Below are 20634 nucleotides of genomic sequence, written 5' to 3' on the forward strand. Positions count from 1 at the left end.
AGAGCATTGGGCCCAGATTATGATTGAATGGAGTATGAAGAGCAGGGTGTAAAATGTTAGACAGCTGGCAGTATCCATGTAATTGCACCTCAAAGGTCAGTGTTTTCAAGGGAGGAATTCTTTTTCTTGGGAGAATTTTGGTATGGAGTGGGGGGAGACAATGTAATCCTAGTTGGAAAAAATGATCAAAAAGCAGGAAAGAGGTTATGAATAACACCTTTCACATAATGTAAATGATTTTCCAGAGAGCAGCTTTCTGTTTGTTGTGGATTAGTTTTGAAAAAATTTTCATCTATGTCAAAGTTTCACTTCCCTGTTGTCATCCCAGCCATAAATTGTCTTCTCAATTGAAACTGTGACTTTTGGGGAACAAACCTGAATTGAATATGAATTTGGTGGATGACCACTTGTGCTGATATTGTATTTACATGCTCACTTTTACAGGGTGTTAATCTAAAAAGGAGAAAGAATTTTGCATCAATCATTTTCACTTAGACATTGTTAAAGAGCAAATCTACACAGAATAGATTTTCAATGGGAATGATTTTATTGGGAAAAGTAGGCTGCCAAACATGGCCTTGTGAAATCAATATATTGTTATAGTCTGATTAATCTACTAGGAGATGAGAGGGCTGGTGGAGTAAACTCCTTCCCTATGGGTGTGAGGCTGATAAACTGCAAAACAAGTGAAAGTGACAAATGAGCAAAAACAATTCAGCCAATCAAAGTCAGTGCCTCCGTAGCCTATGCAAAGGTAATCTATCATTTCAGAAAATGTTCTGATTCAATTCAATCCAATCCTTAAATATAATTAAGCTGAATGTCCAGAATATATGAATGTCTCTACCATTCAACTACTGAATAGTTATCCTTCATTGATCATTCTCTCCTCAACTGCTACCTCTCCCTACCTCTCATGTACCATTCACCAGCAACAATAATTCACACCCAGGCCAAAATGTTAAATTTTAATGGACAGATCACATTGCCTCTACTTTTATTCCATTGAGTATATAAAGATTAAGGGGTGAGCTAATTGTTCTGTTCAAGATAATTAAAGTATTTCATTGGGTGGGTGGATGGAGAGAAATTATTGGCTGCAGTGGTGCAGTCTACAGCAAGGATGCATATCTGAAATTTGTCATGGGAATGTCAGACAGCATTTCTTAAAATAGTTTTAGATTTATACATCTAAGTAGGTAAATGGAGTTAAGAGAGAGATCAATTGTGCTCTAAATTAGGTTTATCCAACAGGCAGCTGCAGGCCACAATGCTGTCTCCCAAGTCATCTGCATGAGGTCCATGAGGCTGCTGTTCAAAAAAGTGATTGCAAGAAGCTGGTCCTCCAATCAGAGGCAGGTTCTTAATCTGCATTTTCTACTGATAGGCTCATAAATTAGCCTATCAATATCAAATGTGGGATAGAAACAGATACAGCAAGTAATGCAATGTGAGTTCACTGGGCTCAGGTGGATATAGGATGCACTTGATTAAGGAGGTGGGCAGTGAGGGCCTGGCAGATAGGGTACACTGTGATATGAAAGTTAGATAGATGGGGAGTTTGACAGTAAAATTACTATGAGTTGGGGAGGATAAATGATTTGAGAGTCAGGTAGTGGGTGGGTGAGATTTGAGTTTATAGGCTATTGGAGGAATGAGGTGGGGTAGGAGAATATGATAGTTGGGCAGATTCCTAGTGAATTCTCCTTCCTTAAATGCCTTCACTATTGAACAATCTTTTGCTCTACTAATTGGCTTATCTTGCAGTGTTCCTGTTTTGGCTAATAAGGCAGGAAGCTCCAATTGATTATTTGGCAATTGTAGGGATTCCTTCCTGATGCTATTCACCCAGAGCCTGGGTGAATGAATGTGGGTAGTTACTGAGTTAAGTATGTGGTTGTAATAGTGAATGAATGTGAATGGAGAAGTGAGTGGGTGTGCATGCAGGGAAATGCCCAGAGAGGGATATGGGTGACTGAGTGAGTGAATATCGGATGGGGTCTGGTTGTTAGTGGATGAATTGGATTGAGTCGGACATATACCTACCCTTTTTCCTCTGTTTTCCCCATCTCTTTACCTCCACCCCTTTCCTTATCCCTAAAAACCTATCTGCAAAGCAAGGTGGGGGAGGTGGAAAAACCAGTCTGTACACTTGGATGTACACTTCCCCCAGGTGAAATTGATGCCCCCAGCCAGAGATGAATTGCAGGCAATGTTAAGCTTAACTCCTTAACTTTACGCTGGTCTCTAGCCCTTCCCTGGTAATTAAAACTTTGTGCCAAGTTACTTTTTCTCTCTAGTTCTGCTCTTTAATAAAAAGGGAAAATGAATCTTATTAGTCAGTGCTGCTGTAGAAAGGCCATAATTATTTTGTCACTTTATTTCTTTGGAATTGGATTATTTCCTCTTTGAAATTCATGTCTATTGTTGTAGCAAGATTTATCTTTCTGAAACCTATTCACTGCACTCTCCTATTGCAGAGAGAGAAGTTTAAATGTGGCTCTCTGTGTGAAAGGACTGGTTAAGCCTTATTAAAATGCATAGCAAAGCAGCCTTCAGGAGCATTATGGCTTAATATTGTTCTGATGCACCTGTGTCCATTAAAGAGCTACTTATCCCCAGAACTTTCAAATTGTGTTCCCAATTTTCCCAGATGGGTTTTCTGCTTGTCTGATTTACTGTTGATGTCCTGAGCTCCTGTGACCACAGCCTCAATTTTCCTGTTTTCAGTGGAGCTGTTGAGAATTAAAATTGTACTGAATACCAAAAGACTGTTCTCCAAAAGTCAGCTTCCACTGTACAGTTCTGAAAATCTCAATCTCTTGTACCATTAACCAATTACATTTTTAAAAATGTCTGTTGCCCTTAGGGCAACCATTTTTGTCCTGCATGGTTACTGCTAACTTATAACTACCAGTACATGACAAATTATTCAAAGCACAATAAAAAGAGATATTGCAAACTCCAGAGGATTAGAAAAGGGAATGTTAGTAGTGCTGGGAGAAAAAGATAGCTGCAGATAAAGTTTCAATGACAGATTGGGAGTTAAGAGGCACACCTGGAAAAATGAGATGACTAAAATAATGTTTTTGTTTATCTTTCTTTGATATTTGTCAGATTTTTTAAAAAATGTGGTTCTACAAACAAGACAGAAGCCATAATCCAATGAGACAAGATACTTTATTTATTAACTTTCTTCAATCTTAGTGTTTACCTTGTATTGACGATGAGACAGATGGTAATGTTCCCATGATCTCTGGTCTGGATAGCCAGGGTGGGCACAAAGCCCACACATCCTTCACTCGATGAGTTGCTGGCTCAGATAGAGTCTGATCAGCACCAGGAACTTGGCTTGTGGCAAAGTATGCCTTTTAATCCACCCTTGTGCCTGCAACACACATTGGAAGAGTGCCAGTTGGATAATTGCAATTTTTGTACAAGACATTTTAAACTGGGGTCCCATCTGGCCTCTCAGGTGCATGTAAAAGACCCCATAATACTATTTTGACGAAGAGCAGGGGAGTTCTCCTGGGGGTCTTGGCTAATTCTTATCCTTCTATCAACATCACGACAGATTCTCTGATAATTATCACACTTCTGTTTTGTGAGACCTTGCTGTGCACAAATTGGCTGCTGGATTTCCAACATTACAGAAGTGACTATGTTTCAAAACTATTTACTTGGTTGTGAAATGCTTTGAGACAGCCAAGGGTCATGAGATTGATGTATATATTTTTTTAAACTACATACAATGGACAAATGAATTATGCAACATAGATTATATATTTAATCTTGATTTGGAGGTGCCGGTGTTGGACTGGGCTGTACAAAGTTAAAAATCACACAACACCAGGTTATAGTCCAACAGGTTTAATTGGAAGCACACTATCTTTCGGAGTGCCGCTCCTTCATCAGGTATTTATGGAGGACACAATTGTAAGACACAGAATTTATAGTAAAGTTTACAGTGTGATGTAACTGAAATTATACATTTGAAAAATACCTTGATTGTTTGTTAAATCTCTCATCTGTAAGAATGACCATAATAGTTTCACTTCTTTCATATGTAAATCACAAAGCTTTTGTTTTAAAAGTTACATTCTCATGTTAACTGTAACAGTAAACTTTTGATGTAAATTCTGTGTCTTACAATTGTGTACTCCACAACCACCTGTTGAAGGAGCAGTGCTCTGAAAGCTAATGCTTCCAATTAAACCTGTTGGACTATAACCTGGTGTTGTGTGATTTTTAAGTTTATTTAGTCTTGTGTTGTATTGAATATGCACAGTGCCAAGTGTGGAATTTTTGTCCCACATAAGGTCTAGGTGTCACTGGCAAGGCCAATATTTATTGCCATTCCTAATTACCATTGTGGTGGTTAGGTGCCTTATTAATTGCTGAATGACTTGTTAGGTCACCATATTGTTAAGGCCTGGACTCTTTTATAGTCAGAAGAAGTCTTCCCTAAAGGACATTAATGAACCAGGTGAGTTTGTAATTACAATCCATTACAAATTCATCACTTAAAGCAAACATTTTATTCAAGATCAGTTTACTTAAAGTACTTGAATTTAAAATGCCGAGTTGCTGGGATATTGTGTGGTAGCAGAAAGCAAATTGAAGCTTAAGAATGACAAAAACCAGGAAGAACTGGTCTTGGCCTGGGGATGTGGGAGGGAGAAGTGATGAAGACTAAGACTCATTAAGACCTGAGAGAAACTTAGATTTTTTTTAACCTATCTTGACGACATCTGGTCACTCTCCTCATTTCCATCATGGTGGGGTTGACAGTCTGGTCCCATGTAGGCCATGAGAATCCAGAATGATGATACACCATTGTGCTGAAACGTTTCCAACTAAAGTAGACCACTGCCAATCTGGAGCATCATCTCTTGTTTCTAGGGTAATTCAATCTTGATATTTGTCTTGGGAAAATGACACTTCTCAATTTCCCCTCATTCTTCCCTGATGCTGCTAACACACTGTAAGGTGTGATTTCAGGGATGGTATCTTAGTCGAGGGTGAGTCACTCAGTGCATACTCATGCTGGAATATGGCTTATTATGGATTACATTCAGGACTGTAGTCTCATAAGGCTGGCTCCACTGGGGAGTGTGGTTACATTTGGTGTTGGGAAGTGGGGGGAGTGTGGAGATAGCAGCCCTCTGTTAGCTTGTTCAAGTGAGATTAGAGGTTAACTGTGAGGCGGTTGAATGCAATAAAGTAAAGAATTATCCAACAGGTGCACACATTAACAAGCAGGAGCAGGATCCTGTCTTAAATTTTTTTCCAGTGTCACTGCGACCCAATGTCTGGCTCCACCTATTGAAATTCATTCATTTTATGCAAACTAAAGATCAAATCTCATATTTCAAATCTGTTTGGTCTATATAGGGCACTTAACCACTGAAGCATCAGAGCTCTGGGGATGGATTTTGACCTGACCCCTCAAATGAGGTTTGGATTTGTTGCAAGGTATGTGCCATTCTTAGTAATGCTGGTTTGAGAAACTAAGTTTGTGGTTAAACTGAAGAAAAAACAGAAGTGATAACTCAGTAGCATTGCTGACAAATTCTCTTTCCAATGTAATTGTTCTAAGCAAGCCTGGCTGGTGGCTCTATTTATAGTAGGAAGGTCCACTCTTAACATTGAGTTAATGATTTTAGATACTCATCATAACTCAACTTTTCTGAGAGGGTTCTAAAAATGGAAGATGACTGCACCAAAACATCCAGTAGTAGAGGAGATGTGGATCAGTGCTTAGGAGAAAGAAACCTTTATTGATATACTTTTCAGGCTGGAGGCCTGTGACCAGTGATGTACCACAAGGATCGGTGCTGGATCCACTACTTTTTGTCATTTATACAAATGATTTGGATGTGAACAGAGGAGGTATAGTTGGTAAGTTTGTAGACAATGCCAAAATTGTAAGTGTAGTGGACAGCGAAGAAGGTTACCTCAGATTACAATGGGATCTTGATCAAATGCGCCAATGGGCTGAGAAGTGGCAGATAGAGTTTACTTCAGATAAATGTGAGGTGTTGCATTTTGGGAAAGCAAATCTTAGCAAGACTTATATACTTAATGGTAAGGTCCTAGGGAGTGTTGCTGAACAAAGAGACCTTGGAGTGCAAGTTCATAGCTTCTTAAAAGTAGAGTTGCAGTTATAGGATAGTGAAGAAGGTATTTGGTATGCTTTTCTTTACTGGTCAGAACATTGGGTATAAGAGTTGGGAGGTCATGTTGCAGCTGTACAAGATGTTGGTTAGACCACTTTTGGAATATTGCATGCAATTCTGGTCTCCTTCCTATTGGAAGGATGTTGTGAAACTTGAAAAGGTTCAGAAAAGATTTAAAAGATTGTTGCCAGGGTTGGAGGATTTAAGCTATAGGGAGAGGCTGAATAGACTGGGGCTGTTTTCCCTGGAGTGTCAGAGACTGAGGGGTGAACTCATAGAGATTTATAAAATCATGAGAGGCATGGATAGGACAAATAGACAAAGTCTTTTCCCTGTGGTGTGGGAGTCCAGAACCAGAGGGCATAGGTTTAGAGAGAGAGGGAAAAGATATAAAAAAAATCTAAGGGGCAACCTTTTCTCACAGAGGATGGTGCATGTATGGAATGAGCTGCCAGAGAAAGTGGTGGAGGCTAGTTGCAACATTTAAAAGGCATCTGGATGGGTAAAGAAATAGGAAGGATTTGGAGAGATGGGCCAAGTACTGGCAAATGGGACGATTGAGTTGGGATATCCGGTCGGCATGGATGAGTTGGACTGAAGGGTCTGATTTCGTGCTGTACATCTCTATGACTCAATGTTGCATATCCTAAATATTTTATCCATCTATCCTACCATATCAGAGGATCCTGAGAGCATTTTGTTGGACTTCCCTTGTCGTTTTCCCATCTGTACTTCTGTTATGGCCAGTATACCTCTTCTGAATCCACTTTTTTGTGTCTATTACCATCTTCAACAACAATAACAACAGTAATTTATATTAAAGTGCCTTTAATGTAATAATATATTCTAAGTTGCCTCACAGCAACATTATAAAATAAAATGGTATCTAGCCACATGAGATTTTCAATCGGAAAACCAAAAGCTAGGTCAAACAAGACGTTTTTGAGGAATATCTTTAAAAGAGGAAAGCAAGATAGAGAAATGGAGGGTTATAGGGAGGGAATTAGAGATAGGCAACTGTTGGCATAGCTACCAAAAGTAGAGAAACTAAAATTGGAGATGTTGAAGATACCAGACAAAAAGTGGTCGGACACCTTGGAAGATTGTGAGGCTGTAGAAAATTGGAGAGATTGTCAGGGGTGAAGCCATGGGAGGGATTTGAAAACCAGAATCAGAACTTAACATTGGAGTTAATTTAAATCAATGAACACTGGCAAATGGGATTTGCAGTGAATAAATACACACAGCAGAATTTTCAATGACCTCAAGTTTAAATTTTAGCAATCAGTCAGGAGTGCCTTGAAATAGTTGAGTCCTTGCTTACAAATTGTTAAATCTTGAGCATCTTCCAATTATGTTGAAAGATCATTAAAACTGAAATATTAACAGATGCCATTGGGCCTGTGGATTGATTTTAGAATCAGCAGTATTTTGCTACTGTTTCCCGGATGCTCATGTAAAAGGACATTTATCGCCATTAATTTATTCCATGCTCCCTAACACCACAAAACAATATAAATACTATTGCTAAAGTCACAACAAATTCTGCCCATTATTTAAGTGAGGGAGGGAAGATGGGGGATTATAGACTAATTAATCTAACATCTGTTGGGAAATTGCAAGATTTATGGTTAATGATAAGGTGGATGATTACCTTGATTTGCTCAGCTGACCGGAGAGAGCCAACATTGATTTAGAAAGAGTCAATCTTGCTTACTGAACTGAGTTGAGTTTTTTGAATACGTGCCTGAAGTATGAACAAAAGGTAAATGTTCAAATCCACCATGAAAAGACTATTCGCTAAAGTTGAAGCTCATGGAGTTGAAATCAAATAATTGACCTATTTGGAAATTGGCTGAGTGGCTGGAGGCAGAAGGGATACTGAAGAAGTACTCGAATTGGTTCAATGTGACTAGTATTCTCCAAAAAGATGTCATTTCCAAATCTGCTAAAGATTGATGTCGTTATAAGCTTAAGATAACAAAGAAATATTGATAGATTACATGAATGGGTGCAACCATAGCAAATGAGAAGTCATCCACTTTGAAATGAAAATGAATAGGATATGACCCATTCTAAATAGTGAACAGCTAGACATTGTGGTAATCCAAAGACATTGGGGGTAGAGATAGACAGAGATTGGAGAGGTACTGCAAATAATCACAGTCACGGAATGCTGATATTTATATCCAAGAGATGAAAATACCTGCAGTATTGGGTGCAGAATGGACATCACATTGCTAGGGGAGTGCAGAATGGTACTTGGAGTCCAAGGTTTGAGGGGAAATTAGGATTCTATTTCTTGAAACTTAGGTTTGGGTTAACGTGAAAGTGAGGACTGCAGATGCTGGATTTCACGTTCCTGAAACGTCAATTCTCCTTTTCCAGCACCATTCTCTCACTTGGGTTAATATGATCCAAGTTTACAATATGTTATGGAGAACATATATAGGAGGTAGGGACAAATGGTTTGGGGATTTCTTCTGGTTGGGGAGTCTTGAATTTAGGGGTATGGTTTAAAAATTAGAACCAGTTCAGTAGTTAAGTTAGAAAACTTTTCTACTTGGAAAGGGTGACAGATGTTTGGAACTCTTTTTTTCCATAAACATCATAATGTTTAAATATTTAGATGAATTTGTGAAGGGCCAAAGCAAACAAGGTTATGGGCCATTGGTGGAAAATGAGATTAGGTAGGTAGGTGCTTAATGAATAGCACAGACGTTAGGGAATGAAGAGTGTCCCTTCTGTGCTGTACAAATGTCAACTGAACCTTTTTTTGGCTAAGAGTAAGTTTTATTGAAAGAGCAGGGCAGCGGAACAACAAATTTTTTTTTACCTATATTGTGGTTACAATGTGGAGCTTTCTATCAAATGGAATAGTTGGTCTTTCTTTACACTGTAAATTTGTATGGTTCAAGGTCCTAAAATATTCTGCAAATGTGAGAGCAACCTCGGTATCTTAAATCTCCCTCCTGCAGAGTGGATGATACACCTGAATCCATTTGATCTGTTGCCTTCACTCAAGTAACATTGACACACGCTTTGCCAAGAATCACATGCATGAGTCTTAAACTTGCAACTTTTGGGTTTTGTCTGCTGCTGAAGGAACATTAAAAGGTTGAATTATTTCCACTTACTGGAGCCACAATATCTTTCCAGTTCTGATATACATATTACAAAATGAAATCGAATCAGAGGAGAAGATGCACAAAAGATTTGCAGGGATGATAGTCAGAACTAGAAGGTTATAACAATCTGGAAAGACTGAACAGACTGGATGTCTTTACTACAGAGAAAGTAGAGGTGTGAACTGGTAGAGGCCTTTCATAAGGATTTGTTCGGATTGACATACAGAATTTGTTTCTGTTGGCGTGAGACCAGACCCAGGGGTCATAAATGTAACAGGCATGAATAAATTCAATAAGAAACTCAGGAGAAACGTTTTTTTTTTACCTATATTGTGGTTACAATGTGGAGCTTCCTTTCAACTATTCCATTTGATAGATATAGACTAAATGCATTTATGGGAAGCTACATAAACACATGACGTGGGTAAGGAATGTTGGCAGGGATCAGTGACATTTTGTCGAAGGAGATAGACCTGTTGAACCAAATGTTGCTGAGATCTAATTTGTATGTAATTTTAGTTATTCAAACTTTGCAGTTTTTCTTTAAGATTTCTCTCCTTAGCCCTTCATTTTTTTGTGCAATCTATAGTAAACACAGCCAGCCAGAACTCTGTTCCTTTGAGTTCCATTATCAATGCTTTCCCATGTGCACATAAATAGTCACCAGAATTAAAGTCAGTAAGATAAAGGCTTGCTTTAGCAGCCTATATCCTTTGAATAGATGGTACTTTTCAATGTTTTTGGACATTGGGCTACGGTGAAGATAACGCAGAAATAATTGTCTGTGGAAAATTATTTTTGTAACTGTTCAATATTGCAAAGTATATGAGTCTCTTGAAGTTGGAAGTGCAGATACAGCATAAACAAAAACATTTTCGCAACTGTGCTCATTTTGTACATAAATAATTATTGGCTTGTGTGAATGTTAATTATTTTTCACTGTATTTCACTTTTGGCCAATGGTTTCCATGACACTCCCATGAATATTTATTACACCCAAAATACTTTGTTGTCATATTGGCATTTTTTTATACAACTTAGACACATGTACTTTTATGCTTTGCTTGTGCTTTTGTTTCACCACATCCTGGCATTGTCATTGCTCTCTTACCAATTCATCCTCGTGTCTGAAGAAGTTTTTAAAACAAAATATATAGAGTTATCTCCAATAGATATAGGATTACCAACCCCTTCAGGTTTGTTCTGGAGGTGAACAATCAAATAAATGTTGTAAAAAAAAAGACTGGCAAATGACAAGGGGGAACCCTAAAGTCTATTAGTACATAAACAATAAAAATGAGTATGGCCGATAAGGGATCGAAAAGGGAATTTAGAGGCGGGGACATGGCTTAGGTATTAAATGAGTACTTGACATCTAAAGAAGGAGAGGCTGCCCAGCCAATGGTGATGGAAGAGGAAACTCAGTCACTAAAATGGTTTAAAATTGAAAAGGAGGTGATGTTGAATAAGCTATCTGTACTTAAAGTTGATAAGGCTCTGGGATCAACTGAGGTGCATCCATAACTATTGAAGGAATTGAGTGGAAATTGCAAAGGCATTGACCACAGTCATTCAATCTTCCCTGGACTCAGGCAGTGACAAAAGACTGGAGAGTTGCAAATGTAATGCCCTGGTTTAAAACAAGCTGTAAAGATAAGATTAGCAATTACAACCAGCCAGTTTCACTTCAGTGATGGGGAAACTTTTTGAAACAAATGATCAGGATAGAATTAATAGTCACATGGAAAAATGTGAGCTAATTATGTTGATCAGGTTAATCAGCTAAATACCCTGTAATACTATTTAGTGTGATGAATATGAATTGATCTCTAAATGTGAGAAGAGTCAGCAGGGATTTCTTCAGGGAAAATCATGTTTAACTAACTTACTGGAATGCTTTTGAAAAGGCAGTTCACAAAAGCAATATGTTAATGGGCTACACAGACTTATGGTCTACGTGTTTGATACCATGCCACGCAACAGATTGTAAGGAAAATTATGGCTCACTGAATAAAAGGGATAATAGCAACATTGGCATAAAGTTGGCTGAGGCATAGGAAATAAGAGTAATTGTTATTGGATTTTATTTAGGGCTGGAGGAAGGTTTGTACTGGAGTTGTCCACAGGTTGATTTTTGGGACCTTTGCTCTTCCTCATAAGATCGAGATCTTGGTGTGCAGGGGACAATTTTCAAATTCACTGATGATACAAAACTTGGAAGCATTGTAAATATTTTATAATCACTTATTCAGAGATGGTATTACACACCTGGAGCAGATAGAACCTAAATTTGGCACAGAGTTAAGGACACTACCACTGCACAACAGAACCAATCTTGGAAACATTGTAAACTGTGGGGACAGTATAGAACTGGAAAAGAATAATGCCAAGTTATGGAATGGATAGGTGGCAGATGAAATTTTGATAAAGTGTGAAGTAATATCTTTCAGTAGAAAAAGCATGGCAATACAGTATAAAAATGAAGTGTATTACCTAAATGTGGGCAGGAGCAAAGAGGTATGGATGTATGTCTGTATAGGTCACTGAGGGTGGCAGGATAGATAGCATGCAATTGAAACATACAATATCCTCGGCTTTATTAACAGAGACATCAAAGACAGTTATGTTCAACTTACGTAAAACACTTGTTAAGCATCAGGAATATAGGAACAGCAGTAGGCCATTTGGCCCTTCATTCTGTTCCACCACTCCGTGAGCTCATAGCTGATCTGTGGCCGAACTCCATATACCCACCTGCCTTTGGCCTATCTCCCTGAATACCTTTGCTTAACAAAAATGTATCTATCTCAGATTTAAAATTAACAACTGATCCAACATCCATTGTGATTTGTGGAACAGAGTTCCAAACATCCACTTCCAAAGTACTTCCAAACAAACACTTGACCTTCTCTTGGGAAATAAGGCAGGGCAGGTGACTGAGGTGTCAGTGGGGGAGCACTTAGGGGCCAGCAACCATAACTCTATTTGTTTTAAAATAGTGATGGAAATGGATAGACAAGATCTAAAAGTTGAAGTTCTGAATTGGATGAAGGCTAATTTTGATAGTATTAGGCAAGAACTATCAAAAGCTGACTGGGGGCAGATGTTTGCAGGTAAAAGGACGGTTGGAAAATGGGAAGCCTTCAGACATGAGATAATGGGAGTCTAGAGAAAGTATGTTCCTGTTAGGGTGAAAGGAAAGGCTGGTAAGTGTAGGGAATGCTGGAAGACTGAGTTTGGTACAAAAGAAGGAAGCATATGTCAGGTATAAACAAGGTAAATCGAATGAATCCTTAGACAGGTATAAAGGCAGTATAGTATATTTAAGAGGGAAATCAGGCAGGAAAAAAGGGGACATGAGATAGCTTTGGCAAATAGAGTTAAGGAGAATCCAAAGGTTTTTTACAAATACATTAAGGACAGAAGGGTAACTAGGGAGAAAATATGGCCTCTCAAAGATCAGCAAGGTGGCCTTTGTGTGGAGCTGCAGGAGATGGGGGAGATACTAAATGAGCATTTTGCATCAGTATTTCTGTGAAAAAGGACATGGAAGATATAGATTGTAGGGAAATCGATGGAGAGATCTTGAAAAATTTCCATGTTAAAGAGGAAGTGCTGGATGTCTTGAAACGCATAAAAGTGGATAAATCCCCAGGATTTGATTAGGTGTACCCTAGAACTCTGTGGGAAGATAGGGAAGTGATTGCTGGGCCTCTTGCTGAGATATTTGTATCATCGATAGTCACAGGTGAGGTGCTGGAAGATTGGAGGTTGGCTAATGTGGTGCCACTTTTTAAGAAGGGGGGTAAGGACAAGCCAGGGAACTATAGACCAGTGTGCCTGACTTCGGTGGTGGGCAAGTTGCTGGAGGGAATCCTGAGGACAGGACATACATGTATTTGGAAAGGCAAGGACTGCTTTGGGATAGTCAACATGGCTTTGTGCGTGGGAAGTCATATCTGACATGAAGTAACAAAGAGGATTGAGAGCAGAGTGGTGGACATGATCTATATGGACTTCAGTAAGGCGATTGTCAAGATTCCCCATGGGATACTGGTTTGCAAGGTTAGATCGCATGGAATACAGGGAGAACTAGCCATTTGGATTCAGAACTGGCTCAAAAATAGAAGACAGAGCGTGGAGCTGGAGGGTTGTTCTTCAGACTGGAGGCCTGTGACTAGTGGAGTGCCACAAGGATCAGTGCTGGGTTCACTACTTTTCACCATTACTATAAATGATTTGGATGTAAGCATGAGAGGTGTAGCTAGTAAGTTTGCGGATGACATCAAAATTGGAGGTATAGTGGACAGCAAAGGTTACCTCAGATTACAACAAGATCTTGACCAGATGGGCCAATGGGCTGAGAAGTGGCAGAAAGATAAAGGCGAGGTGCTGCATTTTGGGAAAGCAAATCTTAGCAGGACTTACACACTTATTGGTAAGATCCTAGGGAGTGTTGCTGAACAAAGAGACCTTGGAGTGTAGGTTCATAGTTCCTTGAAGGGGGAGTCACAGATAAAATAGTGAAGAAGGCATTTGGTATGCATTCATTTATTAGTCAGAGTATTGAGTACAGGAGCTGGGAGGTCATGTTGCAGCTATACAAGACACTGGTTAGGCCACTTTTGCGTGCAATTCTTGTCTCCTTCCTATCGGAAAGATGTTGTGAAACTTGAAAGGGTTCAGAAAGATTTACAAGGATGTTGCCAGGGTTGGAGGATCTGAGCTACAGGGAGAGGCTGAACAGGCTGGGGCTGTTTTCTCTGGAGCGTCAGAGGCTGAGGGATGACCTTAGTTTATAAAATCATGAGGGTAAATAGACAAAGTCTTTTCCCTGGGGTGAGGGAGTCCAGAACTAGAGGGCATAGGTTTAGGGTGAGAGGGGAAAGATATAAAAGAGACCTAAGGGGCAATATTTTCATGCAGAGGGTGGTATGTGTATGGATGAGCTGCCAGAGGAAGTGGTGGAGGCTAGAATGATTGCAATATTTTAAAAGGGATCTGGATCGGTATATGAGTAGGAAGGGTTTAGAGGGATATGGGCTGGGTGCTGGCAGATGAGACTAGATTGGGTTGGGATATCTGGTTGGCATAGTTGAGTTGGACTGAAGGGTTTGTTTCTGTGTTGTACATTTCTATGACTCTATCTCTCCTGACCAATCTGTTCCTAATTCTTAGATCATGCCCCCTAGTGCTAGAATCCCCAGGCTAGTATCTCACCGGCTATTCCTGTTACAATCTTGAAAGTGGAATATTGAGTATATTTCTGTGCATCGGAGAGAGTGCAAAATGGCTTTATGGAAATGATTTCAAAGATGAGAAACTTCAATTACAACTATAAATTGGAGAAGTTGGGAACTGTAGAGGAGTAAGCTTAAAAACTGATTTCATAGAAATTTCCAAAATAATGAGCATTTGACAGAGTCGATAGGGAGAAACTGCTCCCATTCATAAAGATCAAGAATGAAAGCATTCAGATGTAAGATAATTTGCAAAAAAAGCAGATGCGATGTGAGAGTCAATTTTTTCAAGTATCCAACATTTAGGAATTGGAATGCAGTGCTTGAAAGTGTTGGAGATAGGTTTATTTGAGATATTCAAGACAGAATTAGATGAATATATCTACACACAATATTCAGGGTTATGGAGAAAAAGCAGGAGAATGGCATTAAGTCTCAAGGATTGAGTGCAACCATGATGGGTCAAATGGCCTCCTTTGACACTGTAAAAATTCTGTTCTGTCATTGCATAATTGAAGAATAACCACCAGCAGACATCTGTAAATAAGCTGAGAGAATGAATGATTGTAGGAGAATTTTTAAAAAGCATGAATCCTTTTCAAGTTTCTTTGAAACCTGATTTTATGAAGATCAATTAACAGGAATTGAGGAAAAAATATGATTTAACCATGAAGAATCTTCCTATTGAGTCATCAAGGGCTTTGTTCAATTGGTTCAGGAGGCAATGCGCCATGAGGGAGGTGTTGGGTAAGCATGTGACACCAGTACAGGGATGGGGCTGTCTGAGGTGGGACAGGATGCAATGAATCCACTCAGAATACATGTAACTGAGATGGAAACTCAAGGTAAGAATCACGGAGTACTATTTATATACAGTGTGGGGTAATTGTGTTTGGTGACTAACATGCCCCTGTTATTGCTCTGATAACTCACTTGATATTTGCAAATCAGCTGGTTATGCAGCCCTTTTGCAGGCCTCCATACTGGATTGTTAGAAATTGCCAGGCAATCAGAGGGGGGCAACTTGTGACTTCTAAAGCTGATTGAGGCCTACTCATTGAGAGATCAGTGTTGAGAAATAATGTTTCTTTTCTTCTTGCGGATTAGGGATCCAGGGAAGTTGGAAGTCAAAGGCAAGGGCAGGGTATAACTTTCAGAGGCAATCTCTTGCCCCCTCATCTGTGTTTCTGATTTTCCCCCAAACTGGAGCAATGGGAGCCAGCTCCCAACCCAGCAGACTGTTCACTCTAGTTTCCCAGTCAAAGAAACTAGCCACCAATGGGAAGGCAGGTAATTGTGGTGGTGGCAAATCGAGGCCTTTAAATGGCCATTAATTCACCACTTAATTATCTTAGTTGATCATCTGATTGCCCAATCACTCAGAGTTAAGGACAAAAGGGTAACTAGGAAGAGCATAGGACCCCTGAAAGATCAGCAAGGCTGCCTACATGTGGAACAGCAGGGGCTGGGGAGATACTAAATGAGTATCAGTGTTTACAGTGGAGAAGGAAATCGAAGCCAAAGGACGTTGGGAAATAAATAGTGACATCTTGAAAAATGTGCTAGATGTCTTAAAAAGCATAACGGTGAATAAATCCCTGAGACCTGATCATTTGTACCCTAGAACTCTATGGGAAGTGAGGGAAGAGATTGATGGGCCCCTTGCTGAGATATTTGTATCATCAATAGTCACAGATAAGTTGGCTAATGTTGTGCCACTACTTAAGAAAGGTGGTAAAGAAAAGCCAGGGATCTGTAGACCGGGGAGCCTGACATCGATGGTGGGCAAGTTGTTGGAGGGAATCTTGAGGGACAGGATTTACATGTATTTGGAAAGGCAAGGACTGATTAGGAATAGTCAACATGGCTTTGTGTGTGGGAAATTGTATCCCATTAACGTGATTGCTTCTTCAAAAAACTCAATGAAGAGGATTGAGGGCAGAACGGTGAACATGATCTATATGGACTTCAGTAAGGTGTTTGGCAAGGTTTTTCGTGGTAAACTGGTAAGCTAGGTTAGATCACATGGAATAAAGGGAGAACTAGCTATTTGAATACAAAACTGGCTCAAAGATAGAAGACAGAGTGTGGTGGAGGAGGGTTGCTTTGCAGATTGGAAGCCTGTGATCAGCAATGTGCCACAAGGATCAGTGCTGGATCTACTGCATTTTGGTTACTTATATAAATGAGTTGAATGTGAATATAGAAGGTATAATTAGTAAGTTTGCAGATGACACCAAAATTGGAAGTGTAGTAGACAGTGAAGAAGGTTACTTTAGAGTACAACGAGATCTTGATCAGATGGGCCAATGGACTGAAGAGTAGCAGATGGAGTTTAATTTAGGTAAACATCAGGTATTAAATTTTGGAAAGGCAAATCAGGATAGGACATATACATTTAATGATAAGGTCCTGGGGAGTGTTGCTGAACAAAGAGACCTTGGAGTGCAGGCTTATAGTTCCTTGACAATGAAGTTACAGGTAGATAGGATAGTGAAGAAGGCATTTGGTTTGCTTGCCTTTATTGTTCACTGACTATAGGAGTTGGGAGGTCATGTTGTGGCTGTACAGGACATTGGTTCAGTCATTTTTGGAATATTGTCTGCAATTCTGGTCTCCCTGCCATGGGAAGGATGTTGTGAATCTTGAAAGGGTTCAGAAAAGATTTGTAAGGATATTGCCAGGTTTCGAGGGCAAGGCTGAATAGGTGGGAGTGTCTCCGGCTGAGGGGTGACCTTAGAGGTTTATAAAGTCAAAAGGCATGCATAGGGTAAATAGGCAAGTTCTTTTCCCTGGGTTCCCAGGACATAGGTTTAGGGTGAGAAGGAAAGATTTAAAGGGACTTGGTGGCAACTTTTTCATGCAAAGGGTGGTACGTGTATGCAATGAACTGCCAGAGGAAATGATAGAGGCTGGTACAATTACATTTAAAGGGCATCTGGATGGGTATATGAATAGAAAATGTTTAGAGGGATATGGGCCAAATGCTGATGAATGGGACTAGATTTATGTAGGATATCTGGTCAATATGAATGAATTGGACTGAAGGGTCATTTTCTGTGTTGTATATCTCTGAGTATTCTCTAAGTAATTGAGGTAGTAAGTACAGGGTGAATACTTTGCGAGGGCTAACGTGTCCAATTTCTTCCATTTCTCGCCAGCCTTCTAGTGGGAAAAATTTTCCACCCATCAGAGCATATAGCACAGAATAAGCCATGCAATCCATTTTGTCTGTGCCAACTCTTTGTAAAAACTATCCAACCTCACTCCTGTTCCCATTGACCATTCAAATTCTCATTTTGATGTATAAATTCAACTCCAGCATCCTTTTTGACAGTGCATTCCAGATAAAAACAATCTCACTGGTTATGCTTCTTTTGCCAGTTATTTTAAAACTGTGTACTCTGCTTATCCACACTCCTGGACAGAGAAAATAGTTCTTATTTTGCTAATTATTCCATCAACAGCCATTATCATTTAACCCTCCCCTTAACTTTTTATACTGGAAAGAGAAGAATCCCAGATTCCCTTGTTTCTCCACATTACTGATTGCTGGTATATTTGCACCGACAAAATTGGTTATGAGTTTAGTGCCTCTTAAATTCTGAGACTTCAATATCTCAATAAACCTCAGCCTTTGCCTTCACCCTCTCAAAATGTTCAATAGGTTCGGACTGTTTGCACCAGTGGAATTCTCCTTACCATCTTAACCACACATGCACACACAATCAGCAATATGGTGCCTTGTTTGATGTTTTATGTTCCCAAGAAGCCCTGTGTTTCATCCCTGTAGAGCTATTATTTTTGTCAGCTATTTAAGAAAGGGATTAATGATTCACATATCTGGTTTTAAACTCTCAGTTTAATATGCTTCTAGCTCATAAAAATGTAACCCTGTTTTGATGAATATAGTGCTGTTACTGTATTGGTACTGTTCTGTGGACTGAACTCAATCTGCCAAAATGATTTTCTTCATGTCATATAAATTGAAATTAATGCTGCTTATGACTTGGGTTCACACAGGTCAGGCTGTTAATAGAACAACAATAATCATTTATTGTATCAAAATAGTCCACATTCTTCAGATGGTGGCACAGAGTAGGTTTTGAATCTTGAAGTTATAAAGTCATACAGATCTATAGTCACACAGAACAAGGTCCTTTGGCTCATCAAGTCTGTGATGGTCAAAAATAAGCACCTAACTACTCTAATCCCATTTTCCACTGGCCCATAACCTTGTGTGCCTTGGCATCACAGATGCACCTTTAAATATTTCTGAAATGTTATGAGGGTTTCTGCCTCTGACTGTTATGGGCAGTGGGTTCCAGATTGCCACCACACTCTGGGTGAGAATATGTTCCTCAACCCACCAAACCTCTTGCCCTTTACCTTAATTCTCTGCCTCCTTGTCATTGATTCCTCCCCTAAGGAGAACATTTCCTTCCTATCTACACCCTTTATAATTTTGTACAATGTAATTGTGACTCCCTCAATCTCCTCTGCTCTAAGGAAAATGAGTTGCTGGAAAAGCACAGCAGGTCAGGCAGCATCCAGGGAACAGGAGAATCGACGTTTCGGGCATAAGCCCTTCTTCAGGAAGAAGGGCTTATGCCCGAAACGTCGATTCTCCTGTTCCCTGGATGCTGCCTGACCTGCTGCGCTTTTCCAGCAACACATTTTCAGCTCTGATCTCCAGCATCTGCAGACCTCACTTTCTCCTCCAAGGAAAATGACTTGGGTCTGTTCAGTCTTTTATCGTAACTGAAACCTTCAGCCCAGGTAACATCCTGGTGAGTCTCCTCTGCATCCTCTCCAGTGCAATCAGATCCTGCCTATAATGTGGATTCTAGAACTGCACACAGTACTTAGCTGTGGGCTAAGCAACATTTTATACTGGTCCAGCCTAATGTCCCCACACTTAAATTCTGTTAAAAATCACACAACACCAGGTTATAGTCCAACAGGTTTAATTGGAAGCACACTAGCTTTCGGAGCGTCGCTCCTTCATCAGGTGATAGTGGAGGGCTCAATCCTAACACACAATTTATAGCAAAAATTTACAGTGTGATGTAACTGAAATTATACATTGGAAAATTGATTGTCTGTTGAGTCTTTCATCTGTTAGAATACCATGATAGTTTCACTTCTTTCATGTGTAAATCACAAAACCTTTTTTTTAAAGTTGCATTCTCAGGTGAGCTGTTAACAATGGGTGATAGCTAGATAATATGTTTAAATTCTGCGACTTGGCTAATGGAGGCATGTATTCCATATGTCTTAAGCACTTTATCTGTGGTCCCACTACCTTTAAGGGATCAATGGACATGCACACTAATGTCTGTCTGGTCATTGAACAGTAAGACTGTTGGATGCACATTGTGTATTCCCTTGCTTTGTTTGCTTCACCTTACATTTATCTGGATTGAATTCTACTTGCCACCCCTCAGCTCATGCCCAGCTCATCTACATCATCTTGTACCTAAGGCTATCTTCCTCACTATTTACCATGGCACCAGTTTTTGTATCATCTGCAAACTTGTTGATCAATCCTCCTATATTCAAGTCTGAATTTATATATACCACAAATAGGCCAGGTCAGGCCCTAACAGGATGGCCTAACAATTTAGACAGGGAACTAAATATTCGGCCAGAAGTTGGGTTCTTTAGCGTCTGCGTTTTTTAAAATAACATATAGGCCTCCTATCATTGGAAAATAAGTTCAGATTCACATGGCCTCAGTTCTAACAGAAGATGAGCCATAAATCAGGATAACACGTGTTTACAGAGTCACCTCTGACAGAATCCACATTTGATAGCGTATGGTCCTTGCACAGTAGGCCTACAATGAGAACCATGTTACCACAAGAGCGTGATGAAGCACCCCACCTACCTTGTTTCCACTACCTTGACAGTTCTGGAGGAGCTCTAAATTACTCAGCCTGAGTGGCTGTCCAGATTTGAAGTGCTCAGCTAAATGCTGCATATCCTTGTGTAAGTGGAAGATTAGGTCTTGCCATTTCCAATCAGGAGAGAAAGGGGATGAGGAAGCAATGAAAGTGGAAGAGGATGATGTTCAGGAGAAATTCG

The 20634-nt window shown here is 39.7% G+C and overlaps 1 long non-coding RNA gene across 1 annotated transcript in view; it reads left to right on the plus strand.

The window, feature by feature from the left end:
* Positions 1 to 1423: 1423 nt before the first annotated feature.
* The window catches only part of LOC122564381, a 37798-nt gene continuing 18587 nt past the window's right edge, over positions 1424 to 20634 (plus strand). Inside the window, exons 1-2 of the long non-coding RNA XR_006315900.1 lie at positions 1424 to 1450; positions 5395 to 5475. This is a non-coding gene — a long non-coding RNA (uncharacterized LOC122564381). The remainder of the gene's footprint in view (positions 1451 to 5394; positions 5476 to 20634) is intronic.

Source organism: Chiloscyllium plagiosum, chromosome 29 (assembly GCF_004010195.1).
Source record: "Chiloscyllium plagiosum isolate BGI_BamShark_2017 chromosome 29, ASM401019v2, whole genome shotgun sequence".
Taxonomy (NCBI): Eukaryota; Metazoa; Chordata; class Chondrichthyes; order Orectolobiformes; family Hemiscylliidae; genus Chiloscyllium; species Chiloscyllium plagiosum.